The sequence below is a fragment of the Pezoporus wallicus genome, unplaced genomic scaffold (assembly GCF_028554395.1).
Source record: "Pezoporus wallicus isolate ANWC-B61680 ecotype Strahan unplaced genomic scaffold, APGP_CSIRO_Pwel_v1 contig_7545, whole genome shotgun sequence".
Taxonomy (NCBI): domain Eukaryota; kingdom Metazoa; phylum Chordata; class Aves; order Psittaciformes; family Psittacidae; genus Pezoporus; species Pezoporus wallicus.
This window is the reverse complement of record NW_026642398.1, coordinates 7,736,102-7,760,586: the sequence shown is the minus strand read 5'-3', so window position 1 is coordinate 7,760,586 and position 24,485 is coordinate 7,736,102. Positions and strand designations below refer to the sequence as shown.

The window sequence follows — 24,485 nt, the reverse complement described above, 5'->3', positions numbered from 1 at the left end:
GAAGTTCTTCCTCATGTTCAGTCCTTGGTGCGTGCTCCGAATGTGGCTTTCCCTCATTAGGACAGAGACCCCGTTTGAAATGTAGGTTTGTGTAGAATGGTAGGGTCAGCTTCTTCTGAAGGTTTGATGCCCTACCTGAGCCTTACATCTGAGGAGGGGGGTGGAGGTGCTCATATCTGCTGCTCCTTATTCCTTCTCCTGGGTCACTCCAGTCTCTCTTGGGCAGCTTCTTGCTAGGTTTGTAACAGCCAGCACCAGCCACGTGTGGATCAGCTTATTGGACTTCATTGTCTGCTTGCAAAGGAGGCGACATGAGCATTTAATCTGTTTTTCCTCTTCTTAATTTAACATTATTTCTGCTGAAGAATGTCATTTTGAGGATGATTTATCCCATTAAAAAGGGGGTGGCTTTAATTTTAAAATTAAAACTATTCCTATTCAATATAGACATGGATAACTCAATAGCTGTAGTGATAACAACCAAATTTGCATTTTTATAGTCATTCACAACGAGTTCTTGTGCAGGTGACAAGCTTTTCCATTTTCTCTAATACAAGAATGAGATCATTGTGTTGGTCTCTGTGGGTATCAGTTTGCTGCGAAAATCATCCTTTTTGGCAGTTGTGCTGGTTTAGGTTGAAACTGCTCATGTGTGTTGGTGAACAGATCACTCCTTCTGCAAGGTAAGGGAAAAGTTAGCTCTTTGAGTCTAGCTTTACTTATTTTTAATGTACAGAGAGTAGGTTCTGAAGGGAAGGGACTGAAAATGCTTGGCCATACATTTATTCTGCATTCCTGTCAGCACTTGTGAGGCGTTAAAAGCTTTATCTTCTTGCTTCATAAGCATGATTTCACATCAGATTAAAGGAAGGAAATGGCAGATAGAGCATGTGCAGCGAGGGGGGGGGGGGAAACAAAATGAGCCAACTCACTCTTAAATTTGGCTGTGACACATAGGCCAAATGGAGATGGGAGACAAAGATTGGGGATCAGAAAGTTCTTTCTTTTAACTAGTGGGAAAGTCAAGTATGTACTGTGCCTGTAAGAGAGGCTAGAATTAACCATGGCAATTTGGACACGGTAGGTGAAAAGCAGCGTTGTGGCAGGTTGGTGGGGATGGTTGATGGTCAACCCCTGTTCTGTGTGGTCGTATGTCAAGACAGGACCTTCTCTAGGAGCACTGCCTAGAGGCTCAGCAGCATCTGCAAGGTCTCACCGCTCAGGGATGATGGAGAACTTCTGATATTGCTTGCATGGGCTTTGTGCTCTGCTGCAGAGGCAACCCCTGGGACTGGGGTGTTCAGCATTTGACTTCTCCCCCCCCTACTGAACCTTACTCCTGCTTTACTCACTGGGCATGCTTCAGTCCAGCTCAAATAATGTAGAAAATACACTGAAAAATGGTTATATTTCTTCTGCATGATGCCTCTCCTGTACTTCAGGAGGCTTTCTCTGATGGCCGAAATAAGGGTAGCTGGGAAACCTGCATTCTGCACCTGACTTCTCCAGTGACTATCTGTACCTCTGGTGAAGTTAACAAATAATTTTTGTTTGCTTGGGTCCACTTGTGAAAGCTGGTAGCGTTGTGTATAGCGGTATTCAGGTTTTCTCTTCTCCCTTAGCCTTTTGTCCTTCAGCACATAAAAACTATTTATTAAACCCAAATAAATGCTGCTGCAGTTCACCTGGGCTCACCAAGCCAGACTCCGTGCTTGTTTAGATCTGCTGCAAAATGCCTATTTGCAGCTCAGGCTTATGTTACTGTGGGTTGGGCAGCAGAATTGGAGTCACCCACTGAGATGTCCTTGGCTGGGTTTTCTGATAACTCGGTGTCATTGTTTAGACCCAGGCTGTGACTGAGGGCAGGATGAGGAGGAGAATGAAAAGAATGTAAACCCCATGGGTTGCGATAAGAACAGATTAATAACGAAAATAAAGTAAAATATAGTGATAATAAAATCCCAACAATAATGATAATAACATTAAATAACAAGAGAAGAAATGAAAGTTCAGAAAACACAAGTGATGCACAAAACAGTTGCTCACCACCCCACTTACTGATACCCAGCCTGACCGGAACAGTGATCGTTGTCTCCCAGCCAACTCCCCCCAGTTTATATACTGAGCAAGACATGGTGTTTTATGGAATACTGCTTTGGCTAGTTGGGGCCAGGTGTCCTGTCTCTGCCTTCCTCCTGGCTTCCCCTCCTCACTGGCAGAGCATGAGACTGAAAAGTCCTTGATCAGGGTAAGCACTGCTCAGCAACAAGTAAAACATTGGTGTGTTATCAGCATTGTTCTCAGGCTGAAGCCAAAACACAGTACTGCACCAGGTACTAGGAAGAGAAATAACTCTTAACAGCTGAAACCAGGACACTTGGGCATCCCAGGATCCCACCATCTTCCCAGCCCTGCTGAGTCTTCTGCTGGTGGAGTCAAAGGGAAGGCATGACCGGTCTCTGCAGGAGCTGGCCCTGTGTGAGCAGGCTGGTGGGTACCGCTATAGAGCAGCCCCAGTGAGGGCTTTGCTCAGGGCCTCTGATCTGTGCACCAGATTAAGAAGTGACTGAAAATCCAGGATTTGGCTGTGTCTTTGCTTGGGTCTCAACCCTTCGTTCAGAGAAGAGTTTTTTCTTTCCCTTAACCTGAATTAACTTTCACAGGTGGGCAAGCCCCACTGTGTGGGTTGATCAGGAAAGTTGTTCAGCCCGTTTTTCTCTCTTGGGAGTACAGAACAGCTTTCCCATCACCAAAATTCCTGGTGTTGTATTAACTAGCTCCTAGCAACTTCTAAAGCACCTGAGAAAGAAGAATCACTGGCAGTGTGAGTGTTTTATCCACAATGAAAGCAAACACCATTCATATCTGAAGTCTTTTTTTTTTTGCGGCCAATTGTTTGATAAAGACGTTGCAAACCAGATCTCTGCTTGTTCCTGTCAGTTGTGAAAAGGTCCTTTGTCAGCAGTGCATTGTGGTGGAATGAGCTTTATCTTCTGTATGTAGCTATCAGCTTAGGCTTTCCTCCTTGCAGTCAAAGAAAATCCTAATTAGAGCCCTAGAAAAACCTAATTAGAGCCCTGAACACTTCTAGAAGGCTTGCAGGGTATGGGCAAAATGTGTTTATTGGTCTCCTCCTAGCCCTTGTTGCTCAGCCTTTTAGGCAGAGCATCTCTATAATTTGATGTGAGGGAGTTGCTTGGATTTCCTCATGTTTAGAGAGCTACAAGAGTTGTAATCACTGCTTGTACACAGATTTCTTCATGGATGTTGAGTGCGAGAATAGGTGTTAGCTGCAGCTCTGGAGTACAAGCAGTGCTCAAGGTCACCCAGGAAGATGGGGTATTAAGTTGCTGTGCTCCAGCGGTGCAGTCTGTTTGGTGCTTCTGGAGCTGCCTGAAGATCTGACAAAACCTGCCCAATACCTGGGTAACCTGGAGCAGCCCCAGTGGTGCTTGCCCTCTGCGCTGTGTGGGCCTGTGCTGACGCTGAGCAAGGAGAAAAGCTGTGGTTGATGTACCCCAAATCTTGTGTTCTGCATTGCCCCTTTGGGGCAGCTTCAAAGGGACTGTTGATACAAAGGCTTTCCTCTTGGTCGGCACAAGCACCTGGGCTGGGGGAGCTGCCAGGTTATCCCTGGGTGCAAGTTAAAAGATGAACTCCTTCAGCATTTAAAGTGCTTACTGATAAAATAGCAATGCCTTTCAGTCAGGGTGCAGAGTGTTGGGTCAAAATGTCCTTTGGGGGTAGGTCTATGGACAGATGCATGTTATCAATTAAAAAAATAATACAAAATGCCTCAGGTTGGCTTCTTGTGAGTGTAATGTGAGGGTGTGTGTTTCGAAAGCACATAACTGATTACACAAATCACAGATGGGCTAAGTCAGTATTAATGATGGTTGGATGACAGTGAAAAGCAGCCTTGGCACATTGCAGGGATATTCTTGTCATGACTAACCCCTCTCACTCTCACCCCAGAGGAATTTTTTAGTGCCCAGCACAGACAGGCACTGAAATTGCAGGTTTGCAGAAGTTTTCAAATCTCTCCCCAGCTGGCAGCGAATACAGGAATTGCAAGTATTTATTGGTATAAGGGGGGGCAAAATAACCTCAGAGCTATAAAGTAAATTTGACAATGAAGGTTTTTTTAGGGAGTCTTCCTTTCTTTATGGTTGTGTGAGTCGAATGTATTGAAGCTTGGCAGAGGAAGAGGATTTAATCTACAGGTGCTGTCTCTAGCTTGATGGTTTCCTGCTTCTAAAATTACTCCCAGTTCTCTGGAATCGGGGCTGAAACTAGTTTCAGGTTTCGGTTTGCGGGCAACCTGCCTCACCACTTCAGCAGGCTGGATTTGTAAGGGTTGGGGGCAGCAAATGTGAGTGCTTTTAAAGGTTCTTGTCTTGGCTGCCAAAAATCCATTTGCTACTTCTAAATTATTTATAACTGAAACTTCATATTCACGTCTTTCTCTGCTTGAGAGGGAAATGCTGAAGCCACTGATGCTGAAATTTGGCTTTGATCTTTCTTTTTCTGTCCCTTTTCCCTCGTTGATTGGAGGGGACCCTGCCCAGGGTGAGGGATGCTGGTGTACCTGCACTCATCCTGCTGCTTTTGACCCCAGGACCATGTTTTAGAGGACATTGACTTCTGTGCACCTGACAGTAGCAAGAGCCAACCTTAGCAAAGCAAATTCATTGTGGATCTCAGTCATTAGGTTATGCTAAAACCTTCGACCCCTTTTGCAGCATGCGTTTTCGCAGAGGGCCTGTCCCTCTTTTCAGGTGCTCGCTAACAGCATCTCAGTGTGTGCCATTCGTGCCCAAACTTTGTGCCCTAATTGCAGGAAATGTAATTGGAGATACACAAAACCATACTTTTATTTCTATAAGTAAACAAATATATTTTTTAAGAGCTGGAATAATTCTGCTAGCATGTTTTGAATGGTCCTCTATTTATCGCTTCAAGATGTTGCTCGGCACTTTATATTGACAAAACCATCCTAGTAATTACTTTCAGAATAAAGATCTTTCTTAATGTGTGATCTTTGCTTTTTCCCTGAGTGCCTGCATCTGCAGGTGCTAGTTTATTATGCACAGAAAATACTTAACTATCTGCTGAATCACCGTGCTGCTTCAGGTTGCAAAGAAGCAGTGAACTATCACAAGACGTATCCTTGCTAAAGCCAGCAACGCAAGAGTATCTGCTTGTCTCCTGAATCCTTTGCATTGCTTTGAGGGGCTCTGCAGAGCTGAAGGTGTTGACAAGCTGTTTTCTTGGGCTCCCATCTGCTGAGCAGCATTATGTGGATTAATACCGAGGAACTCGCAGTGAAATTTGTCTCATGCCATGAAAATGTAAAGCCTCCAAAGCTGGCTGGCATCCCAAGGCTGTGAGAGGCCCTTGGAGGGGCTGGTGGTGAAGGTGGCAGGATTTGCACTGTCCTGGAGCTGTTAACTGGACATGATCTGAGGGGTTTGTAATGTTTGCAGCAGTTCAGAATCACAAAATACTGGTTTGTGCAATATTTTTACCCCAAGGGTGTTCCTTGAGTTGGAATCAATCTCCCACCAATCCTCCTGGTTTTTGCCTTGCAGTATTTTGGGGATGCTGTGGCTTCGCCCGCTTTGCTTTTGCAGGAAACCATCATTACACCACTTCCTTTTTACCTTTGCAGTGTTAAAGCCAGGAGATGAATTAGAGACCCGAGGTTCTAGCAGCAAAAAGGGGCCTGAGTGTGTGTTCTGCTGCTCTGCAATAAAAATCCTACATATTATTACACAGGTTATCATAGGCAAGTTGGGGGATGGGGCACAGATGCATCCCAGCCCTGGTGCATCTGGAAGGTGGACCCTTGCCCATTGTCCAGTTGTGAGGTCCATCTCCGTATCAAAACCCCAGTTTTCATGGCCAAAGGCATTGATGGAGGCATTCACTAGGATGCTGAATGATGGTGGAACCCCCATGCTGCCCCATCTCCTTGTGGGCTACGGGGATGCTGAAGTGCCATCAACTTCCTCGCTGTCATCATCTCTTGGTTTTCATGAAGCTTTTTGTGAAGGAGCAGCTCTTTCTGCTGGGGTCCTTGTGCACTTTTATCCAGGATTGCATTTACGTCAGCATCAGGTGGTTTTCATTTAATCTTTGCCCTGCTTAAAAATTAAATACTGAGGTACTAGAAAGAGAAGTAGTCTCCCAGATAAACATTTTTTCCCTACGCTCCTCTGTAATTCATGGGGGAGCTGGCTTACCCAGCTTGCGGATGACTAAGGAGGAAATTCTTTTTTGGTTAGGATAATGCTGAGAGTTCACTGGAATTTTTTTTATCATGGGTTTATCACTTCCTCCCTTCGAATTCCTAGCTCTTATGTGCAGTGCAGGAGAAAAAATAATGGTGACCACAAGTTATGGAATTTGCCTTCTGTGGAAAAGATGCTGAACAGCTAAATGGTGCTCTCAGGTCTGCTGTAGTTTTCATGGGGGATTTGCTTCATATCCAGTTATATAAACATGCTGGGTAAGAGTCATGAATATTCTAGCAGCTACCATCTTTCAAATGTGGGGTGTTTTTTATGTTGGAGTTAATTAATGCTCATATCTCTTGAATATAGGTGAGTGTAAGCCCGTTCATCATACAGATGGGGAGGAGGTTTGGATTTATGGCAGGTCTCTGAGAGATGGCAGGGTCAAAGTTAAGTTTATGTGTAAAGAGTTTCTGGTTCATCTTGTTAATCTCCATGCCTCCCTTTTTTATAGAGGGGATCTGGATGTATGTCTCTAGAGAACACAGATGGAGCTTGGCCAGAGAGACCCTGCCTTTCCGTTAAACACGTGTTTATTCTTGCAGTGTTTGCCTCCCGGTGGTGTTAAAATGATCCTTCTGCAAAGGCTTGACATGCTGCTGAAAAGCTTTGACACTGCAAAGCATTGTTTACTTGTGAAAGTATTATTATATTTTGAATATCTATTATTCATCTTGTGTGCTAAAAGTGACATTATAGCTTGAAATTGCTCTTAGGTTTCAGAGCTTTGAGGAAAAGCTGGTTTTTGTCCCAGGCTCCTGTGACAGTGCTTTACCCTTTGTATCTCTGTAGTCCCCTTTTATGAATTGTGAGTGACAGCAGGAAAGTATAAAAGAGCGCAGAGGAGCTGGTTTTGATGTTCATAAAAGGCTTTGATAAAAGATGCAGCACGTAGACTTGATATTATTTCCTATTTTTAACTTCTTAAGAGCGTAAAGCGCTCAGATCCAATATTTATGTAAAGGGGGGAAAAGGGAAGCTGTATTTCTTCTCTTTTTTTTTTTTCCTTCTTCATTTTTCTTTTTTAGGAGCAGATGAATTCAATTGGAAAAGTGTCTCTTCTGTGCCCCAGTAAAATTTTGCTTTCTTCCATAAAGCATCTATGTCTGTCTTCCATGAAGCATCAGTAAAGCTAACCCCATGGCATTAACGGTGTAGAGAGACCAGCTGCAGTTTCAAAGGCTCCTTGGACGTAGGCTTATGCCTTCAATCTCATGGGTCCATCTGTCTCCTGTGGACCCACCAGCTGTGGGGTGTGCATGGCAAGGCGTGTGCTTCCAATAATAGGTCTCTCCCCCTGAGACCCAGAGAAATAAAATATGGGAAAGCCATGGCAGCTCTCCTTCTTTCTCTAAAAGTCAGATCACCGTAAAGGCATCTTTGTAATGAGTAGTTTTGCTTGCTCCATGGAGATGAGAGGCTCTGTGCAGGCTGGGTAATTGGGGTTTTCCTGATGAAAGTGCTTGTCATTGTTTCCAGCCTCCATGTTGCAGTCTCCTCTTTAATCTTGTTGTCAAGCATTGGCGTGCTTGCAGTAGGCCTGTGTAGTCATGCATATTCATGTGCATGTACACATGAACACATCCATAAACCATAAATCAGGTGCTTTCCTATATGCGTGTGCATATGTGTGAGGAGGAGTGTGTAGCGCATGCAGGTATGACATTGGCATGGCCATTTGTGCAGTTGAGTTCTTCATCCGTGCAAGGGCCTTCATGCTTGCTATGGAGACTCCTAATGATGGCAGCATGCAGACCTGACATTGAGATCCACCTGATAACAAGTCATTCTCATGCTTAACACCACATTTTTTACTTTATTGGGGTGAAATGCATTGAAACACCCTATTCAGGGGAGAACGGGTCCTGTTGTCCCCGGAAGAACTCCAGGACAGAGCAGTTTTGCCAAATCCCACCTTGCTGCAGTGCTGATGAAGAGTTTTATCTTGATGGGATGAGCACAGTGATACCTGTCAGTGAGTTCTTCAGCAACTTGCATTCATCCAAGTGGCTGTTCAAGTCAAGTGTTGGGTTTGAAGTAGATGGACTCATGCAAAGACATCCCAACTGGTCACCTATCTGAGGTGAATAAGCACCTCCTGCACAGTTCCTCATGCAGGAACTTTTATGTGAAACCTGAAAAACAAAGGGAGTTACCAGCCTTGGGTGGTCATCAGAAGATGCTGAGAAGTGTGCTTGCACGGTGACTCCCTGCACTTGCGGTTCCTCTGGGAGCTTGCAAAGCTGGACACTGAGCATCTACCATGTGAGATGCTCTTTTGGGGTGTGTTGGCATAGCATTATGCCTGCTTGATGACCTTGCCTCTCATGTACACCTTTGTGGTGGTGAATCCTCAGTTATAGCTCAAATTGAAGACTCCAGGAGCGTTTAACTGCGCCCACACATGACTTTATACAGTGAGTAAATTAAAATCATCACACCTGAAGCATAGTCTAGTTTTTTTCTTGGCAGTGGGTAACACCATGCACAAGAAGGTGCTGTCATCCTCTGCTGTGTGACTTGCTGGACTTGGCTGGTTTATAGCAGAAGTGTGTTGGCACATACAGGTGTCTTTTCAGCTTCTGACAGGTTGTCCAGTTAGCCAAAATTTTTGGGTATCCTCAGTTATTCTGTAAGTTGTGGCAGGACTTCATTATGCCATTGCAGTAGATACTGTGTTGAACTGGAAAAGCTGTTGCTGAATCCAGGAGAGACAGAAGGGACCGGTCAGGGTAGGACTTACTGAGCCAGAGCGACACCATGCCGTGCCTCACTGTGTGATAGCATGGGCTTGGACCCCCGGAGATGTTTGCACCCTCCTTTGCTGCATGCTGTGCCAGCTGAGGGTTTTCAGTTGTGTTTCCAGAAGCAGTCCATCAACCTTGCTGCAAGCTGGGCAGGAGCAGGCTCTGGAGCACACAGAGGCTCCCCAGAACCTGGGGCTCCGTGGCATTGAGCAGAGCTGTTCCAAAACATCTGATGAAACATGGACCTTGGCTGGTGGGACCTGCGGTTCCTCTTCTTTTGAAAGAAGCTGGGAAAGGTGCCCCAAAACAAGCACCGGAGAAAGTGTCCAGATGAAAGGTCTGGTGAGCATCAGGGTCCCCTCTGCCATGTTTTCAGGCTCTTCTGTAATCAGCTGTCATTTGGGGATCTGGGCATATTGGACTTCAGTGAGTATGGATTGAAACTTAAACAAACACTGACTCTTCTATAAATATTTAGCTCACACTGTTTAGGAGCTGCTGGGAGCAGGAAACAAAATAAATTTGGAGTTCATGACTGTCTAAAAAAGCTGCCGGAGGATGGCACCCAGTCACCAGATTGGCTGGCACGTAGTTTTGAATAGCTATTTCTCCCTGTTTTTTTCCTGAAGAAAGCGATGTATTTAAGCATCCTTTGCCGACACATGAGTTTGCATTCTTCCAGTGTTTCCATGGCTGCAATGGGGATTGTGATCAATGTAAAGGTCTTCTTGGTGCATTGAGCTGGGTGCCCCAGAGGAACCATGGTAAATGGGTGATATTCTGTTGCCCTTGTATGTTTTTCTTTGCAAATTCAGACTGGTCATCTGGAGTTTTGTGTGGAAGGGAGGGATGTGTCCCTGTGTGCTTTTATCTGGCCACCTTCATACTAGGACAGCAGCTCACACCCGGGCTGGCTGCTGACTAAGGAGTTGGGGTCCCTGTAGGGCTTGTGTAGACAATGCTAAATCTTGGACTACCACATTGTTCCTGCTCTTGCAAAAGTCTCGATAGGGACTAGACCTATCTCTGTCAGCCTTTTTTGCCTCTTAAAATATGAAGATAATATCCTTTTTTTGACTTTGCAGAGCTCTTGCAAGAATGGGAAAGAATGAAACATGCTGATAAGAAACGGTATCAGTAACTGAGATGGGCAGAAGTACATGTGCTTTGAATGAGCAGGCAACTTCACCATGCACAAGAGTCCGGGTTTATTGATCAAAAAAGAAGAAAAAAGATCAATCATTGGTTATTTTCCTTCTCTCTCCCCTTGCTCTTGTAATACAAAGTACTCGCAGTTGGACTAAATGATGGCTGAACGTCCCTTCAAACTGAACTGTCATATTCTATCATATCCTATCATATAGTATTGTATCCTACCAATATAACAATAAACACAAAATATTTGCATGCCCTGTGAGATGCTTTGCAACCACTCGCATCACCCCTATCCCTGGTTGCAGCATCCTGGGTTTTCTGTATCAGGAGGCTCAACATGCGCTATCCCTGTGGTCGACTGTTTTGCCTGAAAGATTAATGACAGAGACGCAAATGTGGGGGTAGGACAGGTGAGAAGAAAGTAAAATCCTTGTTTGTCAGCTGCTTGAACCACTTTTGGGGTTTGAAAGAAAATGTCAGTGTTTGAGTTGGAGGTGGTGGCGAGCTTGATGGTTTTTCTCTTTCAATAGTTTCTTTTAGTGCCCTTCCTAATTTAAAAGGAGGGGTTTAAATTATTAATGTTTCACCTCCAAAGCAGAGGGATTCCAAAGCCTTTGGCAAATCTCTGTTAAAGCATCTAATGTAGAAAAAGGCTTCATGCTTTTTCCCAACTCTGTCTTTGACAGAAGCCCCTCCTCGTGTCCATGAGAAGCACTAAATCTGTGGAGGTGGACAAAGAGCTTGATTTATGGAGGAGGTAATTTTCTGTGATGGTGTTTGGCCAAAAAACATCAAGATGATAATGTTTTTTATTTTTTGGCATCGCCTGTGCAGATCTCTGTGTTCCTGCCTGTTGCTGAAGCAACAGTGCTGTGGGTCAATACTAATGCTTGGTCTGGGGTGCTCAGGTGCTGCCTGAGAAGGATAGGTGCCCTTACCTGGTCATTTTGGCAGCATCCTGGAGGTGAGAGATAGCTGAGGCTTCAGGTACCAGTCCTCACCAAAGCTCCAGTTAGATTTCAAGCCTCCTGTTAGATTTACAACACATTTGCCCTCTAAACTTCCCTGTTCACTTTAGGTATTTGTCCTGATTTTGTACCAGATCTCCTTGCTACTTGAACTGAAGAATAAAGTAGTATAACTTTGACTCGGGGCAGCTGTCCAAGGGATATATTGGGATACACTTGGCCTTTCAAAAGAAGGACTTTAGTCTCCAGCCCTGTCAGTCGCTCTGGCTCCTGGAAGTTTTCCTTCCAAATGGTTACTTCAAACCTCAGAGAAGAAGTTTGTGTTTTTTCAGGGCTATGATTAATGCCATTTTTACGCTTCATTGCAAAATGCCGCACAATGAATGAGACCAGCAGGATGGTGGTTTATGGGTGGGAGGAAAGAAAAAAGTCATCAAACAAACACTTTCAGACTGTTTTGGAAGAGGGATGTGTGTGTGCACGTTATATAATCTCCTGCAAACTGTGGGGTTGCGTTCTTGTTAAAAGGAAGGGGGTAGAAAAAAAGAAAGGCTTAAACCTCATCTGTGGAAGGAATGTCAGAAATAGTTGAGAAGTTGAATAATTACAGCCTTTTTTTGCACCAGGTCAGTGAAAGCTAATTCAGCGTGCAGGATTGCAGTGCAGTATGTGTTTGCAATTACAGGATGGTTGAAGCTGGAAAGGACCTCAGCAGCTTACCTGGTCCAACCTCCCAGCCCAAGCAGGGCTACCTAAAGCCAGTTGCCCAGGGCTGTGTCCAAATGGCTTTGGACTATCTCCATGGATGGAGACTCCACAACCTCCGTGGGCAACCTGTGCCAGTGTTCAGTCACCCTCACGGTAAAATTGGGCACAGTACATTGCAAGTCAGTCATAGGTTCCTGCTTGTTCCTAGTGCAGCTTGGAAAGTTTGGTGGGAGAAGTTGTCGTTTTGGGTTAGAGCTGGCTTGAGCATGCTGGAGACATGGGTCTGCAGCTAAACCCTATGGCTTGGGCTTGGTGGTGTTTAGTTGGGGATTAGGAGCTGGTTGGGCTTGGTGCAAGGTGCTAAAAATGGCCCCCTCGCTGGTGTGCAGGGAAGCTTACTGTGTGATGCTGGGGTGTCTGAGAGCTTGTGATCCTCTGGTTTGGTTTTGAGGCTGTTAGCTCAGCCTCCAGCTAGCTCTGCTGACTTGCTTCTCTTCCCTTGACACCATGTGCCTATTCCCAGTCAGCGAGTCACTTTGCCACAGGAATCTGGGACTCATTTGTCAGCGTAAAATGAGGCTGATTACACCTTTGAAGTGCTCAGCATCAGTGGAGCTGCAGCACCCGGTGCTTCCCCAGAAAGCCCTGTCTTGGTGGCAGACCCCAGGGAAAGGAGATGCCAAGAGGTTTACTGTGGTTTTGTGCCCAACATGTCCCCATCCTAGGGGCACAGAGGATGCTATTGCATGGAAGATATCACCTAAACTCTTATAGGGACATTGGGGTCAGCACAGATTTGCTTCCTGGTGGCTTCGTGTGCATCTCTCACACATGGAAAACAAAAGCAAAGCCTAAGACTGCTCTTGGGATGTGGCTCTTCTGCTTGGTCTCCATGTTTCTTCCTGTCCTCCCTCTATGGAAAACAGTAGCCCCTGTTTGTTGTCCTGGATGCATTTTTTTTTCTGTAAGCCACTTTCTTTTTGTGCCATTTTGGTTGCTGATAAGTGATGGGAATGGCAGGAATGAGGTGATGGCTCCCAGAGAATGCTCCCGCTATCCACAGACATGTTCCATCAACATGTTCAGCCCTTGTGCCAGTGACAGGGGTGTTTTCTCATTAAAAATAGAACACAGACAATGCCACTTCCCAAGGACTGTGATTTATCATTTAATAACAAGTGGTTACTCATTTCCTTCGGAAAACTTTCTGGAAGTGTTATTTTGCTTTCTCCCTTTGCTTCCTTTTTTTTTTCAGTTTCCTTCAAAGCCCTGCATTACCCTTCAGAGCCACCGTGTCTGTTAAATGAAGTGTTCCCTTTTCTTTTATGGGAATCATATTTATGATTTAAAGATGATGAAAAAAACCAAGTCTTCACCCTTCAGGCATGAACTTTGCTTTGTAAGCTTTTGCAGCCCTGAAGTCCTAGCTCCGCCAAGGGAAATAGCAATGGGGAGACAGCTGGGTAGGTGAGACTTGAAGAAAAACGGTGGTGCTGGTGCTGAATACGGAATGGATGATCTGCTTGATCTGCCTTGTAAGAAAACGTCAAATAACTGCAGATCTTGCATCGTTTGGGTTGCCAGCTCTTAAGTGTGCTACCTCCTGGTGTAGCAAGTTCTCCTGGAGGATGGAGGGCTTGTAGAGCTACTAGGGAAACTCATAGCAAGTCTGGTATTTCAGTGATTACCAGAAAAAGTGCTGAAAGCTCTTGAGTCGTTCTTGAGGAAATCCTGACAGCTCGATAAACAAACTTGGGAAACGGGCTGAAGATGAAATCATTGTAAGTGGACACTTAAGAAGCTAAAAGAATTGGTTCACTGTGGATCAGGAAGGCATTCTGAGGGTCAGTAGCAGATTAGATGGTAGACCGCCGAGGATAAAGAAGATGAAATGCAACCAGAGACATTGCAAGTACTTGAGGTGATAGCATCTTCTCTGGCAGCTGCAGGGGTGGTTTAAAGATAAGGAAAACAAATCCAACAAAGCCAAGTGCAAAGCAGCGCTCTTGGAAATCAGATACATGTACCCAAAATGAGCAGTAGCAGGTGAACTGCAGAAAGTGATCTGGGAGCTGCAGTGAATCACAAGGTGGTTGTGAATCAGCAGTCGGATGCTGGTACAAGAAAGGCAGATCTTGAATAGCCCCCAGAAAAATGGCAAAGATAGTAATTCAATCTTGGTTGCCGTATAAAACCTCGCTTGATATACAGTACCCGCTCTCAGCCCCTCTGTTTTTAATATGAAAGCAGGAAGCTTGGGAAGGTGAAGCTTCTGTTTGGGAAACGTTACTTTTGAGGAATAGCTGGCAGATTTGTGTATGTTAAACCTGGGGGAAAACCAACCCAACCCGCAGGTGTCAGGCCATGGTTTGATGGGATACTGTCTTCAGCAATAATTTCAGAGCCAGGTATCTCTGCTCTCCTGGTGTTGGCTGTACTGCAGCTCATCATGAGGTGAGTTGTGTGGCCACAACCTGTATGTCCACACTGTGAGGTGAGACAAGGAACTTCTGTTAGCATAGAAAAAGCTGGGAAGTGTCCCCAGAATTATTTCAAAGTATGGCTATGCAGTTTTGCCCAGACAACAGATGGCATGCAGGAGGAAGGAGGTCAAAGGAGGTGATTCTGCTCCTCTACTCTGCTCTCGTAAGACCTCACTTGGAGCATTGTGTACAGTTCTGGTGTCCTCAACATGAAAAGGACATGGAACTGTTGGAACAAGTCCAGAGAAGGGCCACGAGGATGATCAGGGGACTGGAGCACCTCCTGTATGAAGATAGGCTGAGAAAGTTGGGGCTCTTCAGCCTGGAGAAGAGAAGGCTGCATGGAGACCTCATAGCAGCCTTCCAGTATCTGAAGGGGGCTTATGAGGATGCTGGGGATGGACTCTTCATTAGGGACTGTAGTGATAGGACAAGGGGTAACGGGTTCAAACAGGTTTAAACTTAAAAAAGGGAAGATTAAATTAGATACAGATTAAAGATTAAAAAGGGAAGAATAGATTAGATACACGGAAGAAGTTCTTTACTGTAAGGGTGGTGAGGCACTGGAAAAAGTTGCCCAAGGAATTTGTGAATGCTCCATCCCTGGCAGTGTTCAAGGCCAGGTTGGACAGAGCCTTGTTTTAGTGTGAGGTGTCCCTGCCCATGGCAGGGGGGTTGGAACTAGATGGTCTTAAGGTCCTTTCCAACCCTAACTATTCTGTGTTTAGAAGTGGAAGGAATAAGGGCAGGGAGAGGAGAGGTATTTGAGCACCTGGTATTGTTGAGACTTGAAGGGACTGTAGCAGATTTAAAGACATTCAGAAGGGTGGTGTGAGGAGTGCAGCACCTGATGTCTCTCCATGTCTGAGGGCAAGACTGGAAGGAAGTTGCATAGAGGGAAGTTCTTCTCTAGACTCTGTCTACCAACATCATCTCCATCATGCCAGGTAGCAGCAGGGTAGGCTGGCACTTCTCAAAGTATAGGTTCCAGCTCCTGTTGGTGGTGATGAAGAATAATGAGTGGTGCTGGAGCTAGCCCAGAAAGCATTAGAAAACTCTTTGTTAGCAGCACAGCAACCCTTCCCGGATGGTGGGGTGAGTGGTGCTTGTCCCTGGGAACTGCAGCCGAGTCCTGCTTCCTTCTTGGCAGAGCTGCACTAGTGTTGCCTTGGAGAGCATCATGAAGACAAACAAGCCAAGAGAGGGTTTGGGATTGGGTGTCTGTTTAATGTCCATCCTGGCCCTGCATTCCTGCAGTGCTCGCATCCAGATTTTGGCATGACTTCTGCCCCTGTCAGTCCTGCTGAGGTCAAGTGTCTCAACACCTCCTGATACTCTGAATCCAGATTTCCAACATTACTACACTGCACTTGGGTTTTTTGGCTCTTGAGAGTAGTTTGGTTGACCACAAATTGGACACTGTGTACTGTGATGCAAAATGAAGATTTTCTCCCCTGCAGATGCTAAACCAAGTACCCCTGCAACTGCTGTCTGACAGAGATGTTACTCGGTTGGTGTCTGCAGCCAGTGGGAATGTTCTAGAGCTGTGCAAACCTAGATGATTCAAACTGATACTTATGATTAAATGCTAAATGCATGGTCTGTACTGCCCTACCAGCTGTACACAGGAGGGAAAAGAGGGGTTTTACTGCAAGAAGAAAGGATATTCTGGCTGGTATTGGTTGGTTGATAATGAGAACGTATATCATCAAAGCTGAAACAGTGTGTGCTGGGTTTTAAAATCACAGGAGGATATAAAAGTGCCTTGAAGAGGAAGATCATAGATAGGCAGACCTGCTGGATATGCCTGTCCTTTTTTTTTTTGTAGGCTGCAAAGCTTTCTCCTGTGATTTTCAGGGTTCCCTTGTCTTGCTGCATCCCTGTACAGCACAAAGCATAGTGTCTGTGCCCGCTGTCATGGAGGGTGTAGATATGAACTTTGCTAGGAAGATCTATGCTTCAGTCCTAGTTTAGTTGATGCTAAAATTCCTCTGAAAAGAAATATAAATATATATAACATGTATAGATATGTATATACACATATATGTGTGTATATAAATGCTTCCTATGCTTGCTTGTGACGTGTGAAGTGCTGGCACTGCATCTTGACTTATGTTGATCTAGGTTGCTTAGAAAAAGAAGCGTGGTAATTTGTCTTAAAAGCGGCACAGAGAAAGTGAAGAAGAGAACAAGTAATTTGCTATTCATTGACTTTTCAAGGCTAACGGGCTGGGGCTTGCACTGAGAAGAAGTAAAATCACCAGGCAGTTACTACGCACCACATAACATCAAAAGGAGGAGCACCAAATGAAGTTTGCAAGATGGCAAGCTTGTGGCAGGACTGCTGATAGTGGAGCTTCAGAGGAGTTCAGTATGGTCAGTCAAGTTGTAGTGGCATCCCTGTCTTTCTAATGGGCCCCTTTTAAGAACTGAAAGGCTGCTCTAAGGTCTCCCCAGAGTCTTATCTTCAGACTGAACAACCCCAACTCTCAGCTTTTCCTCACAGGAGAGGTGCTCCAGCCCTCTGATCACTTCTTCATCTCCTGGCATGCTTGCTTGAGGCAAGGCATTAGTGTGCTGAAAGCAGGGAGCCTCTGCCATCAACCACCAGTGATGGACTGGGCACTGCTCTCCTGGCTCTCTCTCCCCATTACTGTCCTCAGTTTTCCGCTTGCCTTCCGCCAGCTCCATGGCTGGGGGCTGCCTGTGACCATCCCCATGGTGAAGCCTTGTCCCAGCACCTTCTTCCACTCCTCCGCCCTTGATTTTCCCTCCCTCTCTGGCTGCTGGGTTGTTCTAATCGACTTTGGCTGCTGTCCCAGGAACAGCCTCTCAACACACACAAACCAGGAAGGCTAAAATAACACTTTAAAATTGTTAAATAAATAGTGATCGGCCTCTGCTTAAATGGGAAACGCAGCTTAATTTGTTAAAGGTTTTTTTGTCCTCCCTTGAACAGGGGATTCAGCTGGGCGTGTGTGAAGGTTTCTTGTAGCTTGTAATCTGCATGTCCCAGCCCCAAGTGGGCAGAGAAGGGTTATGTGACTCCGAGTTACTAAACGCTTACAGTAAAAGTGTAGTCATCCTGAACGGCATCCAAAGAGCTTTAGTTGTTTTTCTTTATTCTTTCCTTTTTTTACTTTTTCCTTCTCTCCCGGCAGGATGCTGCTGCGTCACTTGCATTCTTCACCCCAGCTGCCTTGTTGGGAAGGCAGAAATCCTCCAAGCCTGGCTGTAACTCTTTCCAGGCTGCCAGCAGCAGTCCAGGCGCTTATCCTGCTCTGTTCCCTCTCCAAAAGCTTTGTGCACAGGGCAAGCACATCCCCTTTCCCCCAGCAGAGGAATGGGTGCCTGCACAGGGAGAGGTGCCCGTCTTCCTGACACCTGAAAAACACTCATTTCTCTCTTGCTGCTTTTCCGATCTTGAGCAAAAAACAGAGTAACACTTACCGTTGTGTGAGAGAGTGAGGATGGGAAGCTCTGGATAAGCATTTGGAAAATATCCAGGGAAAACCGGCTGTTGGCAAAAGCTTCTCTGAGCGGGAGCAGGGATTCACTTGGGCACCAAAATGAGTGTGCCAGGGTGAGAAATTCATTCCTTGGGAAGGACACAGGAACTGGACGCTTCCCAGTACATGAGTACCTCCTGAGGCTTATCCTGTGGGAGCCTGGAGAGGTGGCACTGAAGCTGGTTCTCTTTTGTGCCTTGGTGCTGGATGGGCTGTCCTTACCCCTTCCTGCTCTTTAATCCTTCTGTCATCTTTCTGAAGGTGATTCTGTCCCTGCCTGCCTATCCGGTCAGGATCGGTGCATGTTGTCCTGCTGCCCACATGCAGAATACATTAGTGTGTCTTTCCCAGGCAGTTCCAAAGGTATCCTGAGGCTCTTTCCATTGGAAAGCAAGATGTTCTCCATGACTGTGCTGGCAATCACCTCTCTTAAGCAGCAAAAGGTACCCCACTAGGTTATTTTAGCAAGGGAGGGATACAGAAGTCGCTGTGGTGGCTGGGGCAGCTGCTGAGTCATTGTTGCCAGCGATGGGCAGGGGTGAAAGCGGCAAAGTGTCTGCCCCCTGCAAAGCCTGCACCCAGGGTCAGCCTCTTCTGCTGCTCCATGCAAGTCAAGAAAGTGTGGCAGCAAGTGGGTTTCTTTACAGGTCAGTAACTGTAGTCAGCTCTCCCAGGCTTGCAGAGGGACTATTCCTGAGGAGGGGTGGTTTCTATGCCAGCTCTGTGGAGATTGCAGGGCTCTGTAGTGAAGCAACAAGCTGTGGTCCCACAGGGTACAGTTCTGTGCAGAGCCACAGGGATCCAGCTTTTTGTTTTCTTCTGGGTTACAGCTTCCCCCCATCCCTCCCTCATCCATGGCAGGGTGCGTGGACCACACTGGTCTCACCTTTCTCCATCACTCCTTGCTGTAGCACCATCCGTTTGGGTGAGTGATGCAGGAGATGCACCCTTACACTGGGACCTGCTCCTCTCCCTCTTTTTTAAATGCATTATCCCAATTCATTGTTCTCAATAGTAGAAACTTTGTGTTTTGGGAGACAGTTGTTTCTTATTAACTAGCTGATCTTCATATACCCAAAGCTGTTCATGTAAGGATGAGCTGTGAGTCAGAGAGGGGTTTTGTCGTCCTTCCACGCTAGATATGAGGGCTGCCAGGGTTATCTGTCTGACTGTCTGAATGCGTGATGAGAGCAGAGTAAAACTGCAGTCATGGCCTGGGCAGGGATACCTAAAATTAACATCAAAAGAAAAGGAAGGAGCTGTCTGAATACAACCTGCAAGCCTTTAATTCTTTGTGACAGTGATACCCCGAGCCTGGTTATCTCGAGCATCACTGTTCTTGCAGCTGATTCTGTATGGGAAGAGGAAGGTTTAATAGAAGGTATAATAATCTCTCTCAGATGTTTTGATTTTTTTCCCTTTTCATTCGAAACTGTAAGTGCAGTTTCCTCCACTTTGAACAGGTCTTTTTATGTTTGGCTGCCTTTCAGATTGGGGAGACTCATGTTTCTTCAGTATATAAAATGAATCTGGCAGCCTGGTTTTGTGCTTCAACCTCCCAAAGAGACAAGCAAGCATAAAGCAAGAAGATTCACAGCGTACTATAGCACTCCACTTATTAAAAAAGTAGATAATAAAATCCTCTGTGAACATCCTGTTTCAGCCCTGCAGTAAAACTCACCAGTCAGTAAATGGGGGATCTCCTGTTCCCATGGAGAAAGGCAGTTGCAGACAGACTTAAGAGGTTGCTGTGGGAAAGGGGAGGGGATCAGAAAGATCCACTCTTGGCCTTGCACACAAAGGTTGCCTTGGATTGCAGTCACATGTTGTAGTTCAGCTGATCTCGCTCATGCCAAAAGGGGAAAGATTTCTAGGACTTGCCTGAACCCCACTGAACTGGTTTAGGGAATTCATTCCAAGAAAATGATTTACTTTCTTTTTTCCTTTTATTTTCCCCAGCTAGTTTTCTCTTAGATCCAATTGCATGGACTCACCAGGTCAGGGGAGCCAGGGGGAACTTTGACAGGACCACCTCCTTGATGGTATCTGGCCATTGGCTGAATTTAACTGTGATTTAATGTTGCACCATTGACGAATGTCTTCTGGCTTTTCCCTGCTGAGGATGAAGCAGTCTCTTAGGTACCCAAATTTGGGATGCTGCTGAGCTTTGTAAATCATATCCGATGACCTAGTTGTGCCAAGCATTTTAGGGCAGAAGCACTTGAAAGAACATCTGGGGGTTAATTGCAACCCCCAGGCACCTCAGATGAGCTGACAAGCTGGTGTTGGTGGAAACCTCACTGTGCATGTGTCTGTGTTCAGTAAACACTGTTGGCCAGGTCAAGCACCTTGTCTTGGGTACACCTTTGTGTGTCCATGCTGGGGAGGGTGTTCAGGAGACCCTCATATGGCTGGACATGATGTGCAATTACACAAAATGCACTGCTTTGGTTTCACAGAGCTGGTATTTAGGTAGATATGTATGTTACATGCGTTATACAGAGCTTTCTGAGGCAAAGCCAGTGTAACAGGTTTAGCTCTCCTCCTGAGCGGTTTTCTCAGGGCTTAAGGTTTATTTCTGATCTCTATAAAGTGTATCAGGTCCTTAGGTTTCAGAGGGCCCCTCTTCTGAAGGGTCTCAGAAAAGACAGGTATTGAAATGCTTTTCCTTTTCCATGACATTTTCCATGTCATTGTGCCCATGCGTGTGCTGGGTCTGGCTGGCTCTGAAGAGCTTCTGGGCTCACAGTCCCTGGGAGTGCCACTGCCCAGCTCAAGCCATTCTCTTGCAACTGTGGGACCCCATATGTCTTTAATTATTGGGGGAAATTCAACTACTTGTAAACCCCCCAGAGCTTTTTGTTTTGAATGGGCTGGTGATTATTTTCCTTTTTATTTATTTAGGGTTTTCTTAACCCAAAACATTATGGATTAGGGCTGCTGAATGAAAAATAAGCAGTGAAAAGGATTTATTTTCTTAATTTCTGTGAAAAAGCCTATCTGTGTTTCTTGGGTGAGGCAGAATGAAATACTTGCCACTTCCCAAGCTTCCTGTGCTGCCTTATGGCATCACAAGCTTTGTTCGCAGCACCCGGTGCTGGAGATGAAAAGCTTTGGTGCGTGCTTCCTTCGGGGCAAAATGGATTTCTGCTCAAAAACCTCACTTCTAGGGACTGAGGTTTTTAAATGCTTAAAAAATGAGGCTTGTACCTTATCTCTTGGGAGATCATTGATGGATCCATTTCTCAGAGCGATATTTTATTCAGTCCTTTAATGCTATGCCACTCCCTTCATTCAGATGCCTGGAGTCTTTTATCATGTCTCCTCTTAGTCATTGCTTAGCCAAGTTGAGCATATATTAGTTCTTTTAATCTTTCCTCCTAACTCAACTGTCTTTAATCATCCTTCTTGATGTCAGAGTGTTTGATGCCCACTTTTAGGGAAAACAAGCCTAGGTTTTTATTCTGGGGTGCGTGTGAATCGCTTGGGAAAGGTCCCAGGAGAGCAGCCCAAGCTTGGCGGCCAATTGCCCATGCTCATGCCTGGATCTCTCAAAAGCTCCTTCGAGCATCTTGATGTAGGGGAAGATTTCTGGCTCACCTCATGCACCACTGGACTTGGCACCCTGTGGGGTTAATACCGTGTTTATTTGTTGGGTGTAGGCAGCAGCAGCCCCCTAAGACGTTTCGTGGGTTGTGTTTCCAGGGGCACATTTCTCTGGGCATCTGCAGGAGGGTGCAGGTGCTGATGGTGTTTATGGAAAACAGGCCCAGAAAAGTTACTGTAATGTGCATTTCCTTCCTGTGCCCTCCAGCAACAAGAATGAGAAAGAGCTTTCATTTACTTCTACCATCTCAAAAGCTGGTGATCGGATGTTTTCAGGTGCCGATGCTGCAGGTCAGGGCAAGGCAATGTTTGTAGGTGCTACCAGGGATGGTGACCCCTTTTTACTTGCAGGTATTGATGCCATCCTTCTTGAGTACTTCATCTCTTTTGCACTCAAATTGTCATTCACAGCTTCTTAGATCAGTTTGAATGTAGTGATTGCTGCTAGCTGTTACCAAGCTGAGCACTGCATCCCTTCAGGGCAGGGTCTTCAAACTAGGCTATCTGAAGTTAAGTGCCTCCTTTCCTGCATGGAGATGTCCCACATTCCCCTCAATATACCTCCTGGAAACCTGTTATGTCAGTGGGATCTGTTTCAGAAAGCCTGACTCAATCATCTTTAAATAGCCAGGCTCAGATGCTGACTCCAAGGGGTTAAGGCACTGGATCTCCAGGTTTGCTGGGTCTGGGCCATTGCTGCACAGCTTGGGGTAGCATCCCTGACATGGACTTTGAATTACAGAGCACTTGGCAGGGAGTTAAAGGAGGCCAAAAGCCTGCCTGTCCCTCCCCCACCATTCTGAGGGAATGCTTCTCATACTCTCCCAAATTTAGCAGTGCAAATGTGGCTGGGTTAAGTAGGCTGAGTGATGAGGCTATTCTGATGGTAATAGAGTCCCCTTACCCTGCTCTGCCTCCAGCTCATGTGTGATATATGGCTCTGTGTCTGATATATGGCTGTGTGATATATGGCTGCCCTGACAAGGGGTCCAGTGGCCTGAGAAGAAAGAGAGAATGGAGACCTAGATGGTGGAAGAAAAAGGCCACTGGGACCACCACCCCACACAGTGCTGTGTGCCTGAGCAGCAGCCTGCTGTCGTCTGGCTGTCCATTGCAACCCTTGAGCAGTAACATGGGGTGTTAGAGCATGTGGAGAGCACCATAGGAAAAGCTCACATCCTCTCCATGATGCTGCTGGGATGCTCTGGGTCATGCAGCACTGGTCCTCTGCCTCCCCTCTTTTTCCTCGCTGTTTTTGGCCAGCCCTAGGTGGGCACCTTCAGGACATTTCTTCATCATCCCAGGCTGTCTGGCACTCCTGGCTGTATTTCCTCCCATTACCATTTAGGAACATTTGAGGGATTGCTTTAGAGCTGACAGTGAACGTCACAGGAGGACATGGTGCCCTGTTGCTGGGTCGTCCTGAGTGTTCATCATGCGACAGGCCGTAGTGCTCCATCATTCATGCTAGTCCATTTGCTGCTGCCTCAGCTGCTCACAAGGGGCTCCTGTCACCTCCCCAGTTTATATGTCTATTTAGATACGTAATATAGGTACAAAATAAATACATATATAAATATTTAAATAGATATGTAAGCTGTGATTTCTATACACTTGCTTTCCAGTGCATCCTGATTTTGAAGAACTGAGGAAATGAAGCTTTTCAGCTGGAGGGATGGGACAAGGCTGGGCTTGCTGACGTTTCTTTTGTTGTAATGTCATATAGGTCCTGGTTGACTGTGAAAAGGAGAGAGGAGGAGAGTGTGGAAGGGAGGTCAGATCCTGCCAGGGTTTCCTGGAAAGTGAGGTGAGTGGTGATGGCTTTCAGCACTTGTAAGCCTGGAAATACAGCCCTCCTGGGCTTCCCTGCAGCCTTTGGGCGAGGCCTCTTCTATTGAACCTCCAGATGTAATTTTTATCATGGGTTTCCCTGTAGTTTGCCTCTTCAAGGCTGATGGGAGAATTTTAGACTGCTGATGTACTTGGGGGTCTCAAAAGGGTTGGAGACAACCTTCAATATGTTGGAGGACTATGCATCACAGACAGCTTGTTTCTGGTTGTAGTTGGGCTTCACAGCAGATTTGGAGCCCTCTTCTGCAATTACCTATTACTGAACCAGTCTCTCCCAGCCTCCTTTTACAGTCACTGGAGGGAAATGGATATGTTTAGGAAGCACCTGCCCCTGACCTGCTGTAAGTATCTGCATGGGATGAATCAATCCCTGTAATAGTTGTTCTCCACACTGTCAGCTCAGCAGGGATGGCTTGTTTGGATGTGGGGTCTGCAAGGCATATCTAATGTCTGCTCCCTGTATAGGAAGACTTGGAGTTCATGGTGCTTGATGTTGGCTTGGGGTGTATGAACCAATTGCATGAAAGCTTGGGCCTCTCCTAAGCTTCCCTTAAATTTTGTTCAAGGTTTAGGCACAGTTTAAATCTATAAGCCACTTGTCTGAGCCTCCTCTCAATGTTTATACACCCTGACTGGCAGTGTATGCATGTTCCTGAAAGATAGGGTATGATCACCCATGAGGTTTCAGTCCAACTGGGTCATCTCATGCTGGATGTTGCAGTCCCAGTGGGGACCAGCAGGACAACTCCAGCACCAGGAGCACTGAGCCCCAGTGAGGCTGCTGGGGCTGCCCGCAGATCTCCTGGGAACCAGCCCTGTGCCACTCTGGCCTCTGTCTGTCTTTTCAAGTAATAAGGCTTGTGGCTTTTCAGCCACAGCAAGAAGGTTTGGAGCAATGCTTACCCTGTCCCTCTGGGAGCCCAACACCTGTAGTGGGAGCATCCATATCCCAATAACTTGGCTATGGTGCAGCAGCCCGTAGGTATGATAATGTGAAGAGCTGAGACCTGCGTGTCAAATATCTGTTGGTTAGCATCTCCCTTGAGAGCTTTTGTGCAGTTCGCTGCATCTCCTGCACAGGGGAAGTTTTACCTCTCAGATCCCATCTGCTTTTACTGAGCCACCTCCTCTGCTTCCCCTCTGTTGAGGGACAGGAGCATTG

At 46.1% G+C, this 24,485-nt stretch overlaps 1 long non-coding RNA gene across 1 annotated transcript in view; it reads left to right on the top strand.

The window, feature by feature from the left end:
• LOC130610165 (uncharacterized) overlaps window positions 1–24,485 on the top strand; it is a 131,105-nt gene that overhangs the window by 43,046 nt on the left and 63,574 nt on the right. The window contains exon 2 of the long non-coding RNA XR_008974974.1: window positions 23,199–23,279. This is a non-coding gene — a long non-coding RNA (uncharacterized LOC130610165). The remainder of the gene's footprint in view (window positions 1–23,198; window positions 23,280–24,485) is intronic.